General features: G+C 48.7%; 1 long non-coding RNA gene across 1 annotated transcript; it reads left to right on the plus strand.

The window, feature by feature from the left end:
• LOC102950595 lies at positions 1 to 24542 on the plus strand. Its single transcript, XR_006209312.1, has 4 exons — positions 1 to 738; positions 3280 to 3396; positions 14823 to 16165; positions 24080 to 24542. It is a non-coding gene; the product is annotated as an uncharacterized LOC102950595 (long non-coding RNA).
• Positions 24543 to 24914: the final 372 nt, after the last annotated feature.

Raw genomic sequence — 24914 nt, forward strand, 5'->3', positions numbered from 1 at the left:
CTGAGCCACCCAGGTGCTCCAGGAAGACTTTAATTTAAAGAATAACAATGTGGTTTGGGAAATTATCCCAAATGGATATTTCAGCAATGACAAGAAGGCGGCCACCAGGGGGTTTGGGGAAGTTCATGGTTGGGGTGGGAGGGCTGAAGAGTGTACCTCCTGAGATTTACTGAACTGCCTTCAGTAAAGTGGAACTGGGGGCCGGAATCCAATTTCGGAAGCTTCATTTTGGACCGAGATTTAGAAGGTGTAACAGCTGAGCCAGTTCCGTGGAGAAAAATCTGTGCTGAACTTGCACGTGGTTGTGCTCCTTTGAGCCCCAGAGCACAGAAGGAAAATGCCCAAGACCGACGGCAGTGAGGAGCAAGGTTCTTGCTGGCTCCCAAACCCAGAAAACTGCAGGGACACTGGCCACCTAGGGTCGTGGATCCTTAGCTTTCGGGGACACTCACCAGAGCCCATCGGTGGAAGGATCTCAGAACACAGAGGAGGGAACAGAGATCCAGCACTCCTCTGTTCCCTTGGAGACGGAAGGCAGATGGAATTAACAGGTGACCTATGACCCCGTGAGGGACATTACCACTCTCTGTTCTGTCTCGGTTGGGGTCTAAGGCAGACCCAGCCCCGACACCCTGATGCCTTTGGGGTCTCCCATATAGTTTATCCAGACAAGGACTTGGAGCTCGGGAGCCTTTTAGGGAACAAAGTTTAGCTTCCTCTTCACCTCACCCACCCCAGGTAAGAGGAGGGGTAGGAGCTGTTAGTAAGTCCTGTGCATTATGCTTGGTGCTGTCTGTATGCCATTTTATTCACTCTCCTACATAGTCCTCTGATGCATTCTCTCTGCTTCAAGGGCGAAAGAATGAAGGGCCAGAGGGGCAGTTAGCTTGCCTAAGGCCATTCAGCAGGCAAGTGGTCGATGCAGGGTCCAGGGAGCAGAACAGAAGCAGAGCCCTCCCTCCTGCCCCCACCCCCTCCACCCTTGCTTTAATAAAAACAGCTCGGCCTTCACCTACTTGGCTCCCATTACATTTTGATTTGAAGGGTGAATTCTACCGTGAAAGAGCCTGTGTTCTCCAGACAGGTCCATTCTGTTGTTTCTCATGTCCCGCCATTTTGAATTAGCGGCACCTCCCCACCCCTAGCCCTGCCCCCACCCCACCCCTGCTACTGCTGCCGCCTCTGCTAGTGGATCTGAGGGGTCCCAGCCCACTCTCTCTCTCTCTCAAAAATAAGTAAAGATTAAAAAAAAAATTTAGAAAAAAAAAATAAAATTGAGTTGAATGCAATGTTGATGGGTGACGCCAGTACCATTATTCTGATCACCGTTCCTAATAAAAATTATACGGAATTAAATAATCAGCCTAGGTCCAACACCATCCTTGAGCAAACTCAACGTTGTGAGACAGGGAAAATGGCCATCTAGAGAGAGGAGGTCATTCATTCGACATTCCTTGCAAAGATAAAGGCAAATCTTTGTTCTGCTGTGCTCTGCTCTTCCTGGTGGTTGCGAGTGGTTACAGCTTGTGAGGACCGTGTGTCCTGGGCAGAATTCCCTGGCAGGATGGCTGTATTTCGTGATCAGCACCTGGGCTGTGTGTGGGCAGGCAGGTGTGCTCAGAACCAGGGGTCCTCGCGTGGCACCCTGTACTCTTGTCGTGGACCAGGGGATGCAAGGACCCTCCATCAGGCTTGATGAGAACAAGCTCAAACTTCTGGGGGCAGTGGTGCCACTAAATGGCCAATGCAATATCATCTGTGGCCCAGAGCTGGGGAAGAGGTGTATTCTATTAACAAACACCTAGATATCGGTGTAAGCATTTTACAAATATTCGTTTACCTAATCTTCATCTGGATTAGGGTTCTCACTTTATTATTCCTGTTTCCATACAAGAAAACGAGGCACGGAGTTCAGTAATCAGAACGAGGCCACACAGCCAATCTGCCGCAGGGCTGGAATGGGGGTCCGGGCTCGTTCAGATCCCGAGGCTAACGTGCACTCACTGTTCGTGAAGCATCTCTCACGTGCCCTGGGCCTGGAGGTGGAGATCAGAATCCAATCTGACATGCCCCTTCCTTCTAGTAGCTTAGAGCCAGTGAGGAGCTTACATTTTGAAAGAAGCTTTGCCCTGTAAGTTTCTCTGCCCCATCTCTGACGCTTCATTCCTCTGTACGTCAACCTGGCTCAGCGACAAGGATTACAAATACTAAAGGGATGTGATGGTTAATTTTACGTATGAACCAGGATAGGCTATGGTACCCCAATACTAGTTTAGATGTCACTGTGACGGTATTTTTTAGGTACAAATAACATTTAAATCCGTAGAGTTTGAAGAAGGCAGATGGCCCTTCGTAACATGGGTGGGCCTCATCTAATCAGTTGAAGGCCTTAAGAGAGAAAGACCTGAGGTTCCCAAGGAAGAAGGATTTCTACCTCAAGACTTGAGACTGCAAAAGTAACTCTTCACTGGGTCTTCAGTTTGCCAGTCTGCCCTGCAGATTTCAGACCTCCCAGCAACCATGTGAGCCAGTTCCTTAAAATAAATCCTTCTCTCTCTCTCACCACACACCCTATTGTTCTGTTCCTCTGGAGAACCCTGACTTATACAAGGGAAAAATTGTATTTATGAGCTTCAGTAATGAACTTCTTCGGCGGCAAATGGCTTCTGTTAAATAGGGGGCCAGAATGCAAGTGAAGGTGTCCGAGGACTATAGAATCCTCTGCAGAATTTTTTTTTTAATGTTTTAATTTATTTTTGAGAGAGAGAGAAAGAGAGAGACAGTACAAGTGGGGGAGGGGCAGAGAGATTGGGAGACAGAATCCGAAACAGACTCCAGGCCCTGAGCTGTCAGCACAGAGCCCGACACGGGGCTTGGAGCTCGTGAACCGCGAGATCACGACCTGAGCCAAAGTCATACGCTCAACCGACCGAGCCACCCAAGAGCCCCCTCTGCAGAATTTCTACAATGCAGATACCTCTTCTATGATCCTTATGGCGTGTGAGTAATGACTTGAATCTGAGAATTCAGAAATTCTGATCCTGGTCCTGAGCTCGGATCTCTACATACCGGCGGTTGGTAGGTCGGAAAGGAAAACCACATCTCCAAGCACGAGGCACCTCCTTCCAGCAGGAGGCTTATCCATCCTACCATGTGCCACTGCTTCGAAGGTACGACAGAAAACATCTACCTCATGCCAGGATCTGGGCTGGATGCGCGTGACGGTTCTGGCGACGGCTCTGAATGGTGGGTAAAGTGCTTCCAATTCGCTATTTGCAGGGAACCGTTTTCTGACGTGTCACGGCCAGGAGTTGGCAGTTACCCACTTTCAGGTGCAGCGACGGTGTCCCCACCTTCAGGGATGGTGAGCGCATCCAATCCCAGGGCTCTGATCAGGTGAGCAAGACACAGAAAGCGCTGCTTGGGGGGGGGGGCTGGCGTGGGGACCGGTTGACAAGCAGGGATACAAGGGAATGGCCGAGAGTACTCCCAGGGGCAAGAGTGCCTCTGAGGGACTCTGCTGGTGTCTGAGAGAGTCCCGGGAGGGAGGACTGCACGTGGCACCGGCCATGATTTACCCACCCCAATTAGCTGCAACAACAGCCCGTGCTGTGAAGCAAATCAAAGGGGGAAAAAATAGCCTCTCCAGAATGGTGACAGATGTCTCATAGTGCCGCATTACAGTGAGAAGCACTTGGACCTTATTCTAGGTGAGAAGTCCAATGAAACCCAAACTTGTCCTCTGGACAAGGCTGCTGTGTAATATAGAGCTGCCCCTCAGTGAGTCTGGCTGTCTCTCCGGGCCCCTCGCCAAGCCTCAGAAGCACCTTAACTTGAAGCCCTGCTGATTCAAAGCACCGCCTTCTGTTCTGGGCAAGCCTTGGCCAGGAAAAGTCAGGTAGGGACCCGTTCGTGAAGCAAGCCTACCACGTGCGACTGCAGCTGGGCTCCCGGAGTTCGTGGAGAGGAGTATGTTGAGCAGAGTTGAAATGGACCGGTTGTCCCCAGCTGCATCTCAGCTGTGTTGGTGCTAGAGTCAGGGTGTGGGGCTGCCTTGGGGCCACTCGCCACCCACAGTGTTGTTTCTTTGGGAAAATGCACTCCCAAGTATCTTTGTTGGTTAGTGGGTTGACTGGCCGATTAATTGATGGATTCATTCATTCATTCGGTCAGTCACTGCCTGCCCTATGCCAGGAAGTAACCAGGGATGCCATGGCTGTTCTTTTGATATGAACAGCAACAGTGTGGAATGCCTGGGTGCGGGGGTAGGGGAGGAGCCTGCCCCAGCCATCCATTTCCATATGTCATATCAGGAATCAAGAAGCAAAGGGCTAAGGACAGGGGCGATTCCTCATCTGCGTGCCATGTGATGTGGGCTGCTCATCCAAAAACCACGTCTTCTCACGTCAGAGAAAAGTTGGGTTTCCCTGACTCAGTTGGATGAACCTGTGAGCCACTTTGAGGGCAGGGCTGTGTCTCAGGTATTTTGGTATCCTCAGATGCCTCCCACAGAGGGAGGGCCGACCAGGTCAGTCAATACGCGCCTGATACAGTGAAACCAACTTCGGCTGTCCCAAAGCCCTTTCTTTTGTTGGGTTCTAAGTGGTAAAGAAAGTCTTGGCTTGGATAGAGTCTTGGCTGTCACTGGGGTTTTGTGATTGTGTGTTCGAGGGATATGCGTTCCAATGGATGGAGAGCTTTCCAAAGCACGAGTGATTCCTATGGGAGGGGCTCGATCCCTGAACCCACCTTGGCCTAGACAAGTCTGAGAGGCTGGAGAGGGAGGCCAATTATGGTCTTTGGGAAATTCTTGAGGTCAGCACCAACCCCCTGTGTGAGAAAAGGTAGGATTTCCAACAAGATGTCTGCTTAGGCTGTGGTGTTGACAGTTCAGGCATGCGGGTGACAGTAAAGAGAAGGCTACTCACTCTTGTCCTCTTCCAACAACTTCTGCTATCCATGGTGGCCTCATACTCATCTCTCTTGTCTCAGAAGAACTTCCGGGGCTGATGACACCTAGCACTTCTAGAAGGATCTTGTCAAGTAATCTCATCACACATGTAATTCATTTTGGCCAAGCTAGCTAGGGCGATCAGCACCCTTATGTCAGAGACACTCTGTTCTAATTATCTTGTCAAAGGGACTTCTTTGCTTCCCCTCTCAGATGCCTCTATCTTTGTCAAACCTTAGTGACAAAACTTGGGCCATAGGCTCAGGTGTGGTCTTCCAAGCACAGGGGACAGAGGGAACAGGCAGGATTCTACTTACCCAGAGTCCCTTTGTGAAGGCAAGGGCACTTAATTTTGTTGGTCATTATAACAAAAATGATGTTAGCTAGCATTCATGGCCCGACATGGTGCTGAACACTTTCCACGCATTATCTCACGGGATTCTCCCAGCACCTCAACAAGAGACACTGTTTTCCTCCCATCTTTACCGATGAAGGAAACTGAGGTTTCAAGAAGTTCAGGGAGCACACCTGAGGTCCTGTCTCAGGTCAGGCTCCCAGAAGCAGACCCCGAGATGAGGACTCACAGGCAGGTGATGTGTTAGGGAAGTGATTCCTGGAGAAATCTGCTGAGAGAGCAGCTGGACCGGGAAGCGAGCCAAGCAGGGGCCATCTCCGAGAAGTCCCTGGGCTGATGGGTTCCACCTAATCCCACGGGCTGGGCTGGGTTCGTGGGTGTGCACCCTGTGCCCTTGTGGGGCCCCGTGCTCAGGAGGGCCCTGTGCTTGGGCTGACGTGCTGCTGTTGCTGTCTTGAAATTCTTAACAAGTTTGGAACAAGGGACTTGCATTTTCGTCTTGCACTGAGCCCTGCAGACTCTGCCCACGGGATTTCCGAAGTGCAGGCCCCTCGGGGCTGCTCCCACTGGAGGCCTGGGGATGCGGGCTTTAATCCTGTCATCAGCCATCGGTCATTGGGTAAGGGCTGCTCCTTAACCGTTCCCACGTTTTCCTGGTTCCTCCTGTAGGCAGGCAAAGCTGTCTAATGGCCTATGGGCAATGTTCTGAAAAAGAGCCGCAGGTAATGGCTGTTGGAACCGGAAGGGTCCCGAAGGAATGGCAGGATTCAAACTCAGGGCCACGGTTCTTAATCACTCTTCCTTTGAGAGGTCACAGGGTGGCTTCGGTTCTGCCGTGAGCCCCCGTGTCCTCCAGCCCCACCTTTCCTTCTCTGTTCCTCCTGCTTCCGGTCATGGGTAGGAGGGAGAGTGAAAGAATGGGAAGTGGAGGTTGGCAGTGTGCCAGCTGCTGGGAACGCCGCGATTTACCTTTCCTGCAGACAACTATTCTGGTCTGGGTGGGCCACCCGGGAACCCGCAGGGGCCAGGCTGGAACAGCGTCGATGTGCTAATTCAGCCTTCCCTTCGCTGGCGCAGTCCTCAAAGTTTTCTACCAAAATATCAAATCTATGTAGTTTTCTGCTTTGCCATCTGTGCGTTTTTATTTTTATTTATGTTTATTTCTTTATTTTTTTGAGAGAGAGCGAGCAGGGGAGGGGCAGACGGAGAGAGCAAGAGAATCTCAGGCAGGCTCCACGCCCAGGGCGGACCCCGATTTGGGGCTCGATCCCGCGAACCGTGAGATCATGACCCGAGCTGAAATCCAAAACTGGACACTTAACTGATTGAGCCCCCCAGGCACCCCTCCTGTGCATTTTTCAAGATGCAATTCCCATGGCTTTGGATCTTTGTACTAACCTCCTCACAATGTGCATTTTAAAGAGATTTTCTTTAGCTTAAAAATGATATTTAACAACCCACTTGTCCCTTGGCAGGCTGTGTTTGTGACTGTGTAGACACATCTCCTCTATCTCTATAAGTCCCTGCCTAAATAGGATTAGTTTAGCGGGTCTGCCCAGAACTTTCCGTCCTATGTTAGGTTGTGGAAGCCTTGACTGCAGAAGCCCTCTTTCAAATCACATTCATGCAGCCATTCCCAGAAACTTTGGTAAGAAAAAAGGCACACAGGCATACAAAATGATCCCCGGAATTGGCTTGCGTTGGCATGCATTTGCAGATGATGGGCCCTAAGTCCTAAGAGCAGGGACTGCCCTTTTCAAAAAAAAAAAAAAAAAATCATTCCTCCTACATGCCCAGGGGCTGTAGTGCAAGAGGCACATTCAGTAAATATCCTAAATATAAATAAGCAGTAAGCAGGAGGGTGAACTTGCTTTCTGATCGGTGCTACCTGCAATGTTCTGAAAGTGTTTAGACATCTCCTGTGTACCTGTACCGCGTTTTGAAAAAATGTCCTTTTTGGCCCACTGTGCACCAGCTCTTTAAAAGATCTTGACTTGGAAACTTTGGCTGTTAGTCCCTGGGTTGCCATCCTCACAAGGGGACCCTGCATGGGAGAAGGGTGTTAGCCAGGGACTCTTCTAGAATGCACCACCAGTGAAGTCACCATCCTTTCTTCCCTTTATCTCCATTGTCCTAACGACTTGTTACCTTGTCCTCTTCTCTTCCTCTTAGTATATTTGCAGTGTGCTTATTCCCGTATTTCAATTAGGTCAGATTCATTGGCCTGGGACAGGTGGGGTGCTCCTTCTGATGGAGGCACACATCTTAGGCCAACCGGCTAGAAACCAATAAGCAAACCACTGCCAAACCTTAGTCTTCTTCGCATGGGAAACCAGCAGAAACAGGTTCTTTTTGTTATTTCCACAAAACGTACATCCCCAAAGCACGCAGAGAAGCACACGCTGGATTGTAGCATCATCGTTTACTCAAGATGCCGTACAAAAGCCGAAAGAGGAAGGAGTGGACGTTGGGCCATCAAAGCCAAACGGGAGGAATCTTCGAAGGAGGAAGAGGCTAAGCATGGAGGCGGAGGCCGCGATGAGAAGGCCATTATTGGTGTCTTCAGCAAGTCCTGAGCTCAGACATCCTTGTTTATGCCTCCGATGTGCCAGTGACCCCACCTCCTACCATAGCTTGTCTCGGGAGGGAAAGAAACCGGCCAAGAGAGCCAATTTCAGAGAGTTCTCTGGCGAAGGAGGGAATGAGTGAGAATCAGGCGTGTGTGGGCGTTGGGGATGCTTAGGTGCAGCCAATTTGGAGCCCCCTTTCTGAACTCATCCCACCCACTCCCCAATTTGTACTCCTTGTGCCATGCTGTGCAGGATAGAGGTCCCATCTGGGAGGGAGTGTCTGGGACTACCGAAGAGTTACATTATGGTGCAAGGCTTCCAAAGGACCGTCCACACTCCCCCCTTCCAGCATGAGAATGGCTCACTGAAAGGAGATCAGCATTTATACCCAATTGGGTAATTTACTAATGCGTGTTAGTTTCATATCCTAGGAAACTTTCACTTGCCACCTCAATGAGGACAGTCACAGGCCATTGCCCAAAAAACTATCCCCAGTGAAAAACTACAGACATGGCCCCCAGGACCCCAGAACCCAGTATAGACTTGCATCCATCATTCTCTCTTTCTGTCTCTGTGTCTCTGTCTGTGTCTCTGTCTCTCTCTCTCGTCTGCCACTTCACCGTGGCTCACTGTTTTACTCTCTCCCACCCACATAACCTCAGAAACTGCAGTTGAAAAGTTTCCATTTTAATTCTGATATTACGAGCCTATGTATTTTGCAACTCTGAATTTTTAGACCGAGACATGGTACTTTCTATTAGACGTCTGATACTTTTTTTTTTTTCTTTCGCCTAATGGACCAAGATGGCTGCAAATATGATACACAGAGTTTAATTAACTCTGCATTTCTTCAAAAGTCAGGGTAACTGTGAAAAGCTATTTTGATGGGTAGAGCCCACTATCATTTAAGGTCATAAACTTGAGCCTTTGAAAAAATAATGAATCAGATAGGTTCATACCAGTACTGCCTTTTAAGGCACCTTCTTATATTACCAGAATCATCTGATAATGAGAAAATTAAACGGATGCACCGTGACACTTTTTACAGCAGCCTCTCCTCGTCGTTACCTGTTATAAGGTCCTTGTCTAATTCGAAGGAGCAGAGGAGGGACTTCCTCTAGGTTGTATTGATTGGCGTTAGTGTGTTTCCAGCTGTCTGATTTGGACCACTATCTAGACTTCACCAGTGATGCCGTGGAGTGTTCCTATTGAGGATTTAAGAGAAATAGTTTTCTTTCCACCAACATCAGCTCTCTCTAGCCACTGGATTTTGCACGGCTCCTTGGTGCATGCATACAAGTCACCTGGCTTAACAGGTGTTTGCTTTTTGGTGACTTTCTCACTCCTTTCTGGTGATTTCCCTGACAGAGCTTGGTTTCCCCTTCTCTCCCCATGTACAAGGGACATGAGCGCTTGTAGCTGAAAAACTCCGTCAGATATATTTGCATGAGTCCTTTTTTGTCTTTTAAGCTACAAGACTTCGATTTTTCTGCAGAATGCTTGCTTTGTTTTAAAGAACTTGACCACACATTGTGTAGGATGTTGCTTGCTTGCTCCTGAGTGGTACAAGGCCCTCAGGGCCTGCCAACAAGACCAGCTGCATAATTCGTAGGGTCCAGTGAAAAACGGGAGGGCAGGCCTCCTTGTTCAGTATGATCAAGAATTCCAGGTTGGTGACCGCCGAGCGTTGGGCCAAGAGCAGTGACCCCGTGCAGATCACATCCTCATGATCTGTCATTCCTACAGAAGTAACTTTTTACGACTAACCCTGAGCAGGATCTGTGACGGCCGGAGTTTGTTCCTTTGCCATGTTTAGCTTGTAAACCGAGTAAGCTCATCCTGTATCTCTCAGTGTTTTGAAAAGGTTCCACTGACTTCTGGCTTCCATCGTTGCTATAGAAAAGTCTATGTCAAGCTACCCCCACCCGCACCCCCCACCCCCCCCAACTCTCTGCTCGTGGATTTTCCCGTTGGCAATTTTTCCTTAACCTGTGTCTAGTTTTGTCTATCTTGCTTTGAACCAGTTTTGCTTCCTGAATCTGATTTCCATCCTGCCCTAGAAAACTCTCAGCCCCTGTCTTTAAAATATCGCCTCTTGCTCCCGTCTTCCTGGAACTCCAGTGTGATACCTGCTAGAGCTTCCTGTTCATCTTCCATGTCTTCAACTTCTCTTTCATTTTGCAAATCTCTTTGTCTCTGTGCGCTGTACTCCAGGTGATCCCCTTCCAAACCATTTCCTGGGTCACAGTGCTCTCTTTAGCTGTCTAAGCTGATCTTTAAAACCCATTCGATACGTTTTTGTTTTTAATGATGCACATTTCATGTCTAGAAGTTATATTTGGTCATTTTTCAAATTTGGTTTTTAAAATGTTTTCATGTTTATTCGTGTTTTGAGAGAAAGAGAGAGAGAGAAAGCGTGCACGTGAGCGAGCAGGGGAGGGGCAGAGAGAGAGAGAGGGAGACACAGAATCCGAAGCAGGCTCCAGGCTCTGAGCTGTCAGTGCAGAGCCTGATTTGGGGCTCGAACCCGTGAACCGTGAGACCATGACCTGAGCCAAAGTCAGACATTTAACCGACTGAGCTGCCCAGGTGCCCCTGGGTCTTTTTTTTTTTTTTTTTTTTTAATTTTAAATAGAGTCTGATTATTTGCTTATAATTTTGATCCTCCCTTTTACATTTTTAAATGCATTTAGGCATAATTTATAGCCTGTTCTGAGAGCTTCATTATCTGATGTTCTTGGGGGTTCCTGAGGTTCATTACTGCCTGCCGTTGTTTGTTGGCTCTGGTTCTTCATGCTCATGTCCCTTGAAGCATTTTGTAGTTTTTGATTGTGAACTTCCGTTTCAAAGAACGTGCACTATGGGAATCTTGTGTGGCCGAGGCTGGGGATCTGTTTCCATAGAGAAGTTTCTCATTTGCTTCAGCAAGTGCCCCTGTGATATTACTAGATTGGGACTCTTTTGATGCTATCTAATCAGCATGGACTTTCTAGAACATACAGGTGTGTCAGTTTAAACCCCAAGGCTGCGTGAAGCATGGCCTGTGGTTCTGAAGCTCAAGGTGACTTTGTTCCCTGCCAGGGCTCCCTCTGCACAGGCAGCCAAAGTGTCCGCACCTGCTCCGGTGTTCAGCCCGCTTTGGCCTCAGGGATTTCCTTTACTGATCTCAGCTGTGCTTTTAAAACCGTGTGTGTTATTTTTGTACAGCATATCTAGGTATTTTGTGGCCGGAGGTTTTTCAGATTCTCCTCCATGATAATGCCACAAATGATAGTTTCTGTCATTCCGAATTTCTGAGCCCAGAAAAAAGCTTTCTCACCATGATTACATGCTTTGAGATCTCCCCAAACGTTAGAGACGGATGGTGGTGATGGCTGCACAGCATCGTGAATGTACTTAATGCCACCAAAAAAAAAAAAAAAATGGTGAAGCAGGCCAGGAACCCTGACCGAATTCATGGCAATTCTACTGCACCGATCAGAAGACATCCCTTATTTTTGTGTGCAGCTTTTCATTTGGATGGGGTTTTGGTTTTGTTCTGCAGAGAAAACAGCTAACGCACTCTTTGCTAAAAAGGACTAGAGTGCACAAATGGTTGGATTTATTTAGTACCAAAATGTGAGATTTAAAAAAAAAAAACCCTTAGGAATTTGAGGACACTGGGAGGGTGGCTCAGCACTGAAAAGAAAGCTGCAGGAGAAAGGCGTCTCAGTTCGTTCCGCCATCCATGCTCTCTGGCTTTGAGTAACGCAAGCATTCCTTTCTCTTGCTGTTGGGTTTCTCGAGCCTCAGAGATCTGTTTTACCAGAAAAATGAGAAAGTCTTCGCCCAAGGAAGCATCAGTGTAGTGAAGTCGAATTACTGTAAAGGTTTCACGGCTGAGTCAGTGGGAGGGCGGCCAGTGATCACTTCCTGTCTCACCCAGAGGAGGGAGCTGCCCCGGAAAGGGACGTTGATGCTGGACCAACTTTAGGTGCTTCCTTTATTTCCTCAGGGACCAGCAGGACATTCTCTTTCTCTGCATGGAAGGCTCTGATATACAGATGGGGAAAATCTAACTCCGTGGACCAGGAAGGAAAGCCATTCATTCGTTCATCACTCCTACCTCTTATTAGAGTGAAGTAAGAGCTTTATGGGAAATGTAGGCAGGAAACTTTCACTATGACTACATATGTGTATTTAACAATTTTTTTTTTTTTTGGATTGAGAATCTTAATTACTCTGAATGCAAAACACTCAATAATGTCCTTTGTCTTTGTTGTTGTTACTGTTCTGTGAACATGTTTTTAGAAAAAACCCGGTGCCGTGACATGACCTTTGCTGATGAGGCAATGCTGGGTCCATTTGTTCATTCTTTTTTTTTTTCTTTCAAATAACATTTGTCCCACATTATATATTAGGGATTTGTACTGGTGCTGAGGGGCTCAAAGGATAAATAATAGTCTCTGTCCTTAAGAGTCTCTGTCTGATGCCTTGCGGAAAGGCCAGCCCACATACAGAAAGAAAATGCTAAACAGAACACAATTCATCTTCAAAGGATCTAATTAAAGAATCAGAGCGAATATTTCCATAACTTTTTTTATTGTGATAAAATATACAGAACGCAAATTTACCACTTTAACCATTTTTTAAGTGGCATTAAGGACGTTCCCACCGTGGGCAACCATCAACTACCATCCGTCTCCAGAACTTTCTTATCTTCCCAACTGAAAGTCTGTCCCCATGAAACGCTAACTCCCCATTTCCACGCCTCACCCACCAGCCTCTGGCAGCCACCGGTCTCCTTTCTGTCTCTATGAATTTGACTCCTCTCAGGAGCTCGTAGAAGTGGAATCTTACAGCGTTTGTCGTTTGGGGTCTGGCTTCTCCATTACTTTTTTAATGGAAGGAAATATGACTTGCTGAAAAGAAAATGTCAGCCTTGTCCCTGACTGACTCACCACTTGGCTTGGCCCAGAGTAAGACGGTCAACTTTAGCGTGCTCAGCTCTCCGATAACGCGACCATTTTAGTATCTTTTCTTGAAGACCCCATCACAGTGTTGTGATATTAGTCCATTCGAGTTGATCGACATTATTATAGCCTTAAGAGGCTGCCACTCCCTGGAAACATGTTCCAGCCTCCCCCCCTCAGGGGGTGGTGGAGTGAGGTAAGCAGCTTGCAGGTGGGACCAGCCCCGCTGGCTTCCACGGGCTGCGTGTCTCACAAGCGCTTCACGTGTCAGCACGTAGCGAGCCCTGCTAGTCCCTGAGCCCGGAGGCCTGCCAGAAACCCAGACCCCGAGGACTCCCCTCCAGACGTGTGCTCTGAGCCGGGCTGTCTAAACTCTTTCCTCTGGAACCAATCAGACACTCGCCGAAGGGGCCATATCTCACCGACTGCTTTTGAGTCACGTGTCATATTTGAGATCTGCCCTGGGTTGGGAGCTGAAACATTTTGGCTTGTCTCCACTGGAGTCGGGGCAAGGCCTGAAGTCACGAGGAAGGCTGGCTCAGGTTTCCCACTGTGTTTCTGGGGCACGTGGATATGCGGCTGAAATGTTGTACCTTATGCAGCAAGGGTGGTCTGCCGAGTACGAGTCGACACAGCGGCTCAGCTTCTTGGGGTTCGTCTCTTCCTTCCAGCAGAGCATAAGGTCCACGAGGGCTGAGCTGATCACCGCCAGATCCTCAGTGCCTTCCAGGGAGTCTGGAACAAAGGGTGACTGTGTCCTACAAACTGGAGGAGGTATCTGTTGTCAGGCTAGGGAGTGCGCCAACGTACGGAAAGTTACGTTGTCAGAAACAAGAAAAGGATGCCGCTGATAAATACACTCGTGCTGCTTAACCAAGAAGTATTCCCAATGATTGCAGTTCTTTAAAAAACTAGAATGGAGACAAAAAAATGCTTTTCTTTAAAAAAAAAAATTTAATACAGTGTTTTATCCTAAAATAACATTATTTAAAAAAAAGTTTTTTAAATGTTTATTTATTTTTGAGAGAAGGGGAGAGAGACAGAGTGTGAAGGAGGGGCAGAGAGAGAAAGGGAGACACAGAATCCGCAGCGGGCTCCAGGCTCTGAGCTGTCAGCCCGGAGCCCGTAGCGGGGCTCAAACTCATGAACCGTGAGATCGTGCCCTGAGCCGAAGCCGGATGCCCAACCAACTGAGCCACCCAGGTGCCCCCTAAAATAACATTATCGATTACCTTTCTTCTTACCAGATTTCACAGAAGCTTCTGGAGGTACCAGTGAAACACTTAGAACTGAAAGAGGAAATTACTTACTTGCGTTTTCAGGATACAAATATCCTGGTTTTCTAGGATGGTTAAACGCTAATACTGCCAGTGAGAATGTGATGCAACGTTGGTGAAGCAACTGCCGTGTAACATTGTCTCGCGTAGGATTTTATTAGAAAAAAAGAAAAGAAAGCTGAGGTCTTGGAAAATATTAGAAAAGTATCTCTCTGCAGGGCTTACCACATAAGCACGTTGTTCTCATTCCCCAGTGGCTATGGTTGGTTTGGACCGGACAGTTCCGCCTTTGTCTCCAGGGTTTGGGCCTCGCTTCTGGTTTTTGACCACCCGCCAGCCATGCTGTCCTCATGGAAGTCATGCAGGGAGAGCTGACGTGGTCTGAGCTGACTCCTCCGGGGCCTTGCACAGATGTGAGGTCTATCACCAGCACGCCGCTCGCTCACGGAGGGTGCCGGGAAGCTGTGCGGGCGGGCAGAGCAGTGGCTAACGGATAGCCCAAGAACTGAGCCTTCCTCTAAGGTACCCCCACCCCCCGGAAGGTCAGCAAAGACCCCTCGAATGTTTTTTCTCCTTGCTTCTCTCCCCTTATTTGTGTGGTATACATCTCTTTTTAGCTTGCAGGGACCACGCCTAAACAAAGGAGCCAAAGATACACCCCAAATCGAAGCCACATCCCGTGTTCCCCAAAGATGACGGCTTTTCTGTTCCCCGCAGCTCATTACCAGGGCCCCTCACCGGACAATGGATCTCTCTGGGCCACCCAGCCACGCAGGGGATAAGACAGCTTCTGAAATACAGAATATTTTTGGAGCTCTGATCCCGACTCCCACATCCGCAGCCCCTTTTGGACTAGACAGCCTCCTCCTCGGATTCTCGGTGGCTCATCACATCCCTCCATCTGTGACCAGAAACGGGCCGGGGGAACGAGTAGACAAGAAGGCCGTCGCCGACCAGGCCCACGGCTTCCCAGAGGGAAAGCGGTTGGAAGCACAGCGGTTTGCGTATCAGCCGTCGCAGAGCAGGGGCTGAGGCAGGCGATGGAGGAAGACGGGAGGTGAAGCTGGCATCAGAGCCTTCCCTGGCGGAGCGATTCCCGAAGACACTGCTGATGAACTGCAGCCTGTCTGGGAGCCCCCCGCCCCGGGACCCCCGCCCCCTCCTCTTCTGTGCAGAGAAAGGTAGCCGGGGAGCTGTCGCATGGCTGGGGTGCCGTCTGCCCTGACCCCTATCGTTTCGCCTCTTGGCTTGGGTCCCAGGCCCCACGGTGGGCCGGCGGCTGGCTAAGGCCACAGATGAGCTGAGTAGCTACACGGTATGGCTTGGGAGCATTTCAGCATGGCGGGAAGGGAGCGTGCTTTGCAGGCGAATGGCCCCAGCGTCCTGGCCCAGCCCTGTTTCCTTTGAAATCCAACTGCATTCTGGCACTTTGCATTACTTAGGGTAACACGGGCAGCAGTAACAAAGAACCCCTCCGATTTCACAGCCTTAGCACTGATATTTACGTCCAGTTCAGGACAGTGGGTGACCGTCCTCAGGCGGCGATTCAGGAGCCCAGGCTCGCCGACCCCTAGGGCCTTGGAGATCTCCGCGCGGAGGGTGAGAGAAAGCGCAGGTTACATTAGCCTCAAACGACACACCTCACTTCTACTCACATTTCATTGTCGGGAGGATGGGGAAACGTAATCCGAGGGAGAACTTCGTGCTGTGGCCGGGAGGGTGCCAGTGTCGCTGTCACAATAATGGGGTAAACTTTCAAAGCTTCGATTTCCTCATCTGTAAACAGAGACGTGGAACCAACAGCCGAGAGTTACCAGGAAGACGAGAGCTGATGTCTGCGATGCGACTCAGCCAGTGCCTGACGTGGATCGGGGGCTGTGATTACAGCCAGAGGGACAGGGGCTGTCTCATCAGCTGGAGCCGGGGCGATCCAAGCTCATGCCCATGTGTCCATCCCGTGCTTCTGCAGAAAGAGGTTTCTTACGTGAGACTGTTACGCAACGTGCGTGCTGGATCGTGGTTAATATGGGAATGCTGGTCTCCGTCATGATGATTATTAGGTAACGTGCATTACGTACTGTGATTATGTTGTAAATGCAAGTGAACCGCTCACTCTAACAAACGTCCCATGGTCTAAAATTCCGGGGGCATCGATGCAAGCTTTGGACTATTTTCCCATTGTTTGCTATCTTTGAAAAGGCCTTTGTTATCAAAGCGGTAGAGATCATTGCAAAAATTGCCAACACACAGATGGCTCTAAAGTGGAACTTAAAAGCCTTCTCCCCACACTCGGTGCCCCCTCTCTTACCGTTGTTGGATAAGCAACTATCGTTAACGCTTTCGGTAAATCCTTCCAGAAACACTCTACGTTTATACACAAGCATATTTAAGTCCTCTCCTTTTGCACAAAAGCAAATCATGCTAACGTGTTATTCCGCAACTCCTTTCTCTTTTTCTCTGCTTCCGCATCTGGTCTAACTCAATAGTATTCCATCGTGGAATGAGCCACAGTTTCTTTAACCAGAGATGAGAGGTTTAGTGCGAAGTAAAAAGGCATCAAATCCCTCTTTTCTCCGTGTGAGTGGATGGCTCACTCCCCACGCTGACCTCCCCACCAGATTTCAGGTGTCCTCTGAAATCCCAGTCCCATCCAGGTGCACCCAGGGTCCACGTGCCTCCTACCGGGGCATCCCCTCAACATCCCAGGATGTGAATGGCTGTGGTTCAAAAAACGAGGATAAGGGCCTGGGGGTGGAGTAAGCTGTCAAAAGTCTTCAGGAACTCCTTCCTTGTGCCCGTACCCTCTAGCTGGCTCAAAAAGGTAAAACGCTCTTTCTTGTCTCCTCCGGGGCATGGGGTACGCTTGGTTCAACTTCAGGGATCTGGGCCCAGAGATTGGTGATCCGAAAAGGAATCCTATACTGTCGCTCAGGTCATTTGGATGAAGACTTCTTAATGTAGGGAGAAAACCAAGTGGTCCTTGCAACTTCGCGGGTTTTCACTGGGCATTTGGAGATCTCGCTGGTTCCGTGTTCAGCGAGGCTACGAAAATGATTCTGTGCACACATCACTTGTCCGAGCCATGGGAACCCAACCGGCTTCGGCCCTAGAAGACTATTTTCCAGTTTTCAAACGTTCAAAGGTGTGCCACCTTCTGATTTCCTTTTTCCATCTCTGCAGACGGCAAAGCCTTGGAGTCACAGGTTGGGTGTGTTTATATTCTTTGGAATAAACACATCACAACAAATAAACTCCTTTAAAAAAAAAATGCATGATCGTTGCCCCACCGCACCTTGGCAATTGCTGCCCAAGTGACTCGTAAATCTTTTCGAAGGAGATGCATTCCTTCGGACAATTTAGAAGGAGATTTGTGCTAAGAAAACAACCTCTGTTGATTCTCCTGCATCAGCACAGGATGATATTTTTGGCCACAGTGATCCTCACGGAATGTTTTTTGCTTTTTCTGGAAAGCAGATAAATGCCTCCCTTCCCAATTACCACTGAGGATAAGTAGTAAAGAGTCAGGGAGCGTCCAGGGACTCCTGCTCTAGCAGATGTAGAGGTCTTTTTATTGCCTTCAGTGCACTGGGCCAGGCTCACATTAGTCCTATTTTTAGCCTTTCGGACTGACTCGGTGAATCTGGCCTCCTTTTTCAACGGATCATATTAACGAACTGCAGATGGGGCCCTAATTGATTCTTTTCTATCACAATTATTTGCAGGCAAATGTCCTCAATGTCTCCTTGGTGAATAGTCACCTAGTTTCTGAAAGCCCTGCTCGGTCTGGGAACAGGTTTTCTCTTTGGTTTGGACACCAGAGGAGAGACTATCCTAGACGGATTCACTGAAGCGCTTGGATGCATACGAGGCATCTCTGGCGGGTGTGTTGAGGGTCTGGAATCTCGGCGGTTCTGCGTTCAGTTACACGGAGATGTTGGCACCTCGCATCTCGGTGGACCAGGCAAGGGCCGCATTACTGGATGACGTTTAGAAGCATTTCCCCCACCGATTAGCATGCTCACGAGCTCCATTAGTCCAGCAGCCTGCCCAAGTGAGTCCTCTCCTCCCCGCCACACCTGGAGGTATCGCTGTAGGTCGATCCCCGAAGGCATTTTTATTTTATATTCCACAGACTTTTCCTTAAAAGGCTCTCAATTTACCCTTTGGTTCCATGTGAATTCTGGGACCATTCTCCTCCGTGTGACCAAACGCTGGCAGCGGGTCGGGGGTTAGCACTGTGTTCTTTTTTTTTTTTTTTTTTAAGTTTATTTATTTATTTATTTATTTATTGAGAGAGAGCGAGCAGGGGAGGGGCAGAGGCGGCGGGGGGGTTGGGGGGAGAGAGAGAATCCCAAGCAGGCTCCACACTGTCAGCGCAGAGCCCGATGCGGGGCTCGAACCCAAGAACCGTGAGATCGTGACTTGAGCCGAAACCAAGAGTCGGATGCTTAACTGACTGAGCCACCCAGGCGCCCCTAGCATTGTGTTCTAATATAAACGGGGGCGTGAGTTTGCACACACAACAGTGCAAGGTGCTGTCCGTCCACACCGAGGGAAGCCACAGATGGCACTGACACAGAATTGCTGCTGAGTCAGGCGGGGCACTTACTCAACCGACTGGTGCAGAGAACCATAGGGAGTGATGAAGGACAAAACTTCACCCCTGTTCATACTCCAGACAAACATCGGTCTGTTTTCCGGTGAGTTACAATCGATCAGTCAGTCAACAAACCAAGAAATGATGTCATGGATGTTTTCTAAGACGCCAGACGCCGTGTTAAGTGCGTTCCGTCCTGACTCCATAGCAGCCCCTGTGCAAGAACGTGGTGACTTACACGTTCCCATGACAGCCCTAGAAGCTCTGTGCTGTTTTCGTCCCCACCTCACAGATGAGGAGACAGCCTCACAGAAAGCACCGATCGGGGCTCATCAAGCAGACAGCCGGATTTATCCAGCTCGGTGCTTCATCCAGAGCACCAGTGTTTCCTCCGTCACACGGAGGGTCTTGCTGTCACCCAGGATGCACATGGTCACATCCGTTCCATGTCGGATGCTTTAAACCAGGAGACAATTTATGTGTTGATCTAGTTAAACGTATAATTTGAAAGCCAAAGCTTCTATATAAAACATCATAGCCTCATTTTCAGGTCTGACAACTTTTACTATATTATTATCTGCCCTTTGGGTTATTTGAGCGCCTGTCCATTATGGAAATCACAGAGCTACCTTATTTTATGTTCAGACACAGACATACGACATTATTTTAGTTTCAGGTACACATAATGATTCGATATTTGTATGCATTGCGAAACGATCACCACAATAAACCTAACTCACATCTTTCCCCACACATAATTACAGAGGTTTCTTTTTTTTTTTTTTTCTTGTGATGATGGGAACTTTTAAGATTTATTCCCTTAACAACTTTCAAATATGCAGTATAGTGTTATTAACTGTAGTCACCATGCTGTACCTGACATCCCCGGGACTTAGAATAATTTTAACTTTCGGAATTAAGGACTCACGTTGCCCAACTACGTTCTGGGCCGTCCCCCAAAAGGGCCAAACCCCAGCCGTCTTACGGTTCACTTGACCTTTTTGAACGTCTCCAAGCTGACGGATTTGACAAAGCACATCAGTAGTGAGTCTCGCTGGCTTCGGGATTGGAAGCTGCCGTCCGAGAGTGTTGTGGTCCATGGACAGTCCAGTCTGCTCTCTTCAGGGAGAGTGTAGACAAGGCAGGTGGACTCCACCATTCTCCCCATTTCTTCCTTGTGGCTTCCAAGCCCACTTCTGTGGCCTTGATTATTGCATTGCCACCTAAGGAAATGCGGGGTCCCCACCAAGAAGTGAAGTCATTTTCATTCGTACTGAATTAAATTATTGGGGTGCCCGACAGTTACGTATTCTGTGACCTTGATTCCCCCTAGACACCGACATCCCTGAAGTCCCTGCAAAAAAGACTCTGGGAAGGCACTCGACTCCCTGGCCTCTTTTTCATCATCTCTAAATGATGACATTTAATGAGCTAATATTTTGTGGCTCGGCGGAGTTAGGAAATTTCCAATCTCTGCTGATAAAGGAGTTTATTATTTTTCTAGCACATGCTGGCTTGAGAATTATAGTTGACCTCAGTAGATCCCAGTTAGGAGGGAGGGGGCGGTGATGGCAGAGTTCAATCGTGGATCTATAAATACTGAGTGATAGGTTTGATTCCTATCACTTAGCCTTAAAAGATTTTTTAAAGCTCACAATTGGTTTTCATTTATTTGAGACAAATCACCACCATACATCTTTATTTTTTTAATTCTATTTTAGAGAGAGAGAGAGTGAGCAAGAAGAGAGAGGCAGAGTGGGGGAGAGAGACAGAATCTTAAGCAGCTCCATGCCGAGCAGAATTTGATCCCAGAACCCTGAGATCATGACCTGAGCTGAAATCAAGAGTCGGATGCTCAACTGACTGAGCCACCCAGGCGCCCTACATCCCTCTTTTTGAAAAGGATTTTCTTTGGCACACGTGCTTCCTTCAATTTGCTATTGGAATTGAGTCCCTTAACCAATGAGATGAGTCAGTGGTGTCTCTCATGCACATTAAATTTTGATCAAAGAATGTCTCATACCGACCAAGGGTCTCTCTGCCCCCAGATGAACCTTCCTGTTTGGGCAGGTCATCAGTCTTTGCCAGTCGGGGGGGGGGGTGGTAAAGATGCTGAAGAAGGAAGGAGAAAAGTGCCCAATGCCTCAGGTTTTGTGGACTCTCCCCTTCGAAGACAGGAAAGGGCTTTGCAGATTAGGATCAGCGTTCAGAGTGACCTCTCCAAGTCTGTGTGATTAGGACAGCGGCGTGTAGGATTCTGAATTAACTGGACCAAAGTTAAAATTCCAGGCTGGCCTCTTACAAGCTCTTGGACTCTGGGCACATTTCTTACATTTGCTGACCGTCAGGTTCTTCATCTGAAAAATGGGACATGACCATGTCTGTCTCATAGAGTTGCTGTCACCTGAAATGAAATAAAGTAGGAAAAAGCACCTTGCACAGTCTGGCGTATTGCCAGAGTACTGGAATATTCTCAGTCAACATCGGTTCATTTCCCCTCCACTTGCAAAGGCAAGGAGACCTGCCTTAAAAGCCAAGTGCCCTTGCACAGGCCCACGGGACAAGCTGGGTTCGGGTGGAGACTGCCAGCGCTAAAACAGCACCTGTCCCTAAAGAGGATTATCCAGACCTAAAGGTGCCGCCCCGGATGGTGCTGGCTGCTTTTCAGCTTCTGAGCAGCCAGCATCCTGACCGTGTTGGGGTTGGGGTCCTGACCTGTGATTTCGTGTTCTTGTTGGCGGGGGGACGGACCGGACTGTCCCCAGTGCGCCCGCGGGGAGCTGTCCAAACAAAGTTGAGAGACTGGGCTGTGATCCCCAGGGCAGGGCGGTCTCTCTGTGATTCTCCTGCCTCAATAGCGGGAACAAATCCGTCAGTCAGTCAACAAACCAAGAAATGACGTCATGGATGTTTTCTAGATGCCAGACGCCGTGTTGAGTGCTTTCCATCCTGACTGCATAGCAGTCCCTCTGCAAGAACGTGATGACTTGTACGTTCCCATAGCAGCCCTAGAAGCTCTGTGCGGTTTTCGTCCCCACCCCACAGATGAGGAGACAGCCTCACAGAAAGCACTTACAGTTTACAAAGCATTTAAATAAAGCGTATATATATTTTTAGGATAAGAGCAGCAATATAGTAGTTGGAAATGTGGAAAGTAACAAAATTAAAGAAGGAGAAACCAAAATGACCCTTAATCCCATGATTTAGTGAAGCCACTACACCCATACTTTTTTTTTTTTTAATGTTTATTTTTGAGAGAGAGAATGAGAGTGGGGGAGGGGCAGAGAAGGAGGGAGACACAGAATCCGAAGCAGGTTCCAGGCTCCGAGCGGTCAGCACAGAGCCCGACGCGGGGCTCAAACTCGTGAGCCGCGAGATCATGACCTGAGGGGGAGTCGGAATGCTGAACCGACTGAGCCACCCGGGCGCCCCGGCATACCTAAATTCTTTACGGGCTTTTGTCATGCTGTATTTTCTTGATCAAGAAGTGGTAAACATACAACCATTATCACATGTGAGTCTGCCATATTTTGGGGGGTCTGAAAAGGGGTCCCCTATTTGAGAATATGGGAGCTGCTAATACAGAGGAGAGCCAAGGCCCATACAGTGACAAACCCTTGAAACACCAGGCCCAGCGGGGCAGAGGCCTGCATCCCGGGGGGGGGTCACACAGCAAGAGGATCGTAGGGATGAGGACGGGGTTCTGTGTAACGAGGGCTGGGGACAGCTCACTCATCTACAAGCTCTGTGGTTTGGCATCATGTTTATGAAATACCTGCTTCATTTGTTGATTTTTTAAAAAAAATCTTTAGGGGCGCCTGGGTGGCTCAGTTGGTTGAGCGTCTGACTTCAGCTCAGGTCATGATCTCGCGGTTTGTGAGTTCGAGCCCCGCGTCGGGCTCTGTGCTGATGGCTCAGAGCCTGGAGCCTGCTTCAGATTCTGTGTCTCCCTCTCTCTCTGCCCCTTCCCTGCTCATGCTCTGTCTCTGTCTTTCAATAATAAATAAACATTAAAAAAATTTTTTTTAATGTTTATTTTAAGAGAGAGAAAGAGAGAGAGAGATCAGGAAAGGGTCAAAGAAAGAATCACAAGCAGGCTCTGTGCTCAGCCTGGGCTCGAACCCAAGAACATCGATCACGACCTGAGCCAAAATCCATTCCAGAAGCTTAACCCGATGAACCGCCCACAGGGCCGTAGTTTGTTGATTTTTAAAATGAGCTTTTAGTAGGGCGCCTGGGTGGTTCAGTCAGTTAAGTGTCTGACTCTCGATTTCAGCTCAGGACACGATCTCGAGGTTCAGGGATTCAAGCCCCGCGTCAGGCTCTGTGCTGATAGCGTGGAGTGTGCTTGGGATTCTCTCTCTCCCTCTCTCTTTCTGTCCCTCAAAATAAATAAACTTAAAAAAAAAATAAAATGAGCTTTTATCTAAATTCATTTTCATGCTGCATAGACCCAGTCTGTTTGGACAGCCAGCCCAGTAGAAATGGAGGCACTGATGGGTTTTGTCCCTCTGACCCTTCAGAGGGGAAAAAAATGATATTACCTATCGTGATGGTAGGAAGCAGTTCCCCATGCCCTTTCTTAGGACAAGGAAAGAGGCCACCAAATGGAGTATCCAGGCACGACTGTGTGTCTCCTGGGGGGGTGGGTCCCCCCCAAGCACCCTTTCACCTGTCACCTGGGACCCTTCCCTTGTGTCAGATAGTTTCGTGTTCCACGCCCATTTGCTCTGCCAGATTTTAGGCTTTGTGCATGCAGGCTGTACCTGCCTGGCCTCATTTCCTGGGTCCAACATAAGACATGTTCAAAAATATTTGTTGAATGAATAAACCAGTCAGTGAATGAATATGTGCAGTGTTAAGCATGATTTTGACTTTATAAGTTAGAGATTGAAAAAGTTTTAAGGAGATTTTTAAGCCCAGATCACTATTTATTAAATATGCCTACTCAGTCCATTTAATTTTTTTTAGGTTTATTTATTTATTTTGAGAGAGAGAGAGAGAGCATGGGTGTGCATGACTGGGGGAGGGGCAGAGAGGGAGAGAGAATCCCAAGCAGGCTCCTTACTGTTAGCATAGATCCCCACCAGGGGCTCGAACTCATGAACCTTAAGATCATGACCTGAGCTGAAATCAAGAGTCAGACCCTCAACCGGCCACCCAGGCGCTCCAAGTCAATTTTCTTTAATTGCCTGCATGGAATCATAGAAGGTCAGAGTGTTAAATGAAAAACCCTACTTCTCCCCCTTGATTATAGAAACAACATATGCCCATCGTAGAAAAAATAAATTAAGGAGATAAGGAAAAGCTTCATAAGCCACCTCCGTGTGTTTCCCAGCTCACATCTTTTCTGACTCTCCCCTGTGTGTGTCTGTAGAGTTTCAGGGAGCCCCCGGGCCGTTTCTCTGCCCTGCTCTGCGCAGAAGGCTGACCCATCATGGCAGATGCCAGGCTCCTCCGTGCACCCTATCCCAGCTTCCTGTTATGTGCCACCAACGTGAGGCACTGGCCGGAATGAAGCCCGTGGAAGGAAGAGAAATCAGTACACTCCTCCCCAACGACTTCCCAGCGGTCGCCTGTCCGTCCTGACTTCAGTTCCTGCCTCTGGCCTCGCCGGCACGGCTCCTGTCCTAAGCAGGCCCAGGATACGCTATCCCCTCCTTGTTCTTCATGCTCATGGGGTCATTGCCTCTCCCCCCGCATTCCTTCCCCCCCTGGTCTGGGTGTCACCAACCCGTGTGTTCACTGAACTGTCCACAGCTCTTAAATTGGTCCCTTCACTGAAGCCCCTTTATAGGAGCCACATAGGATGGGCTGTGTTTCTGGCCTGATTAAAACAATACGCACCTGTATTTACATAAATTGTGTCGGGCTATGCATTCTATCTGGTTACCTGCTTTTTAAAATTACCTTTTTTTAGAGAAACAGAGAGCGAGCATGAGCAAGGGGGAGGGGCAGAGAGAGAGAGAGAGAGAGAGAGAGACTCCTAAGCAGGCTCCACACTCAGCTCAGAGCCCGATGCAGGGCCCGATCCCACGACCCTGGGATCATGACCTGAGCTGAAATCAGGAGCCAGATGCTCAACCGACTGAGCCACCCAGGTGCCCCTGGTTACCCGCTTTTAAAGTCAACAATACTCTGTAATAGGAATCTTTTAATGGCAGCAGATACAATTAAGTTTCCGCATTATTCTACTTGTTAGGATTTTCAGT

This window comes from Panthera tigris, chromosome D2, assembly GCF_018350195.1.
Source record: "Panthera tigris isolate Pti1 chromosome D2, P.tigris_Pti1_mat1.1, whole genome shotgun sequence".
In the NCBI taxonomy this organism is placed as follows: Eukaryota; Metazoa; Chordata; class Mammalia; order Carnivora; family Felidae; genus Panthera; species Panthera tigris.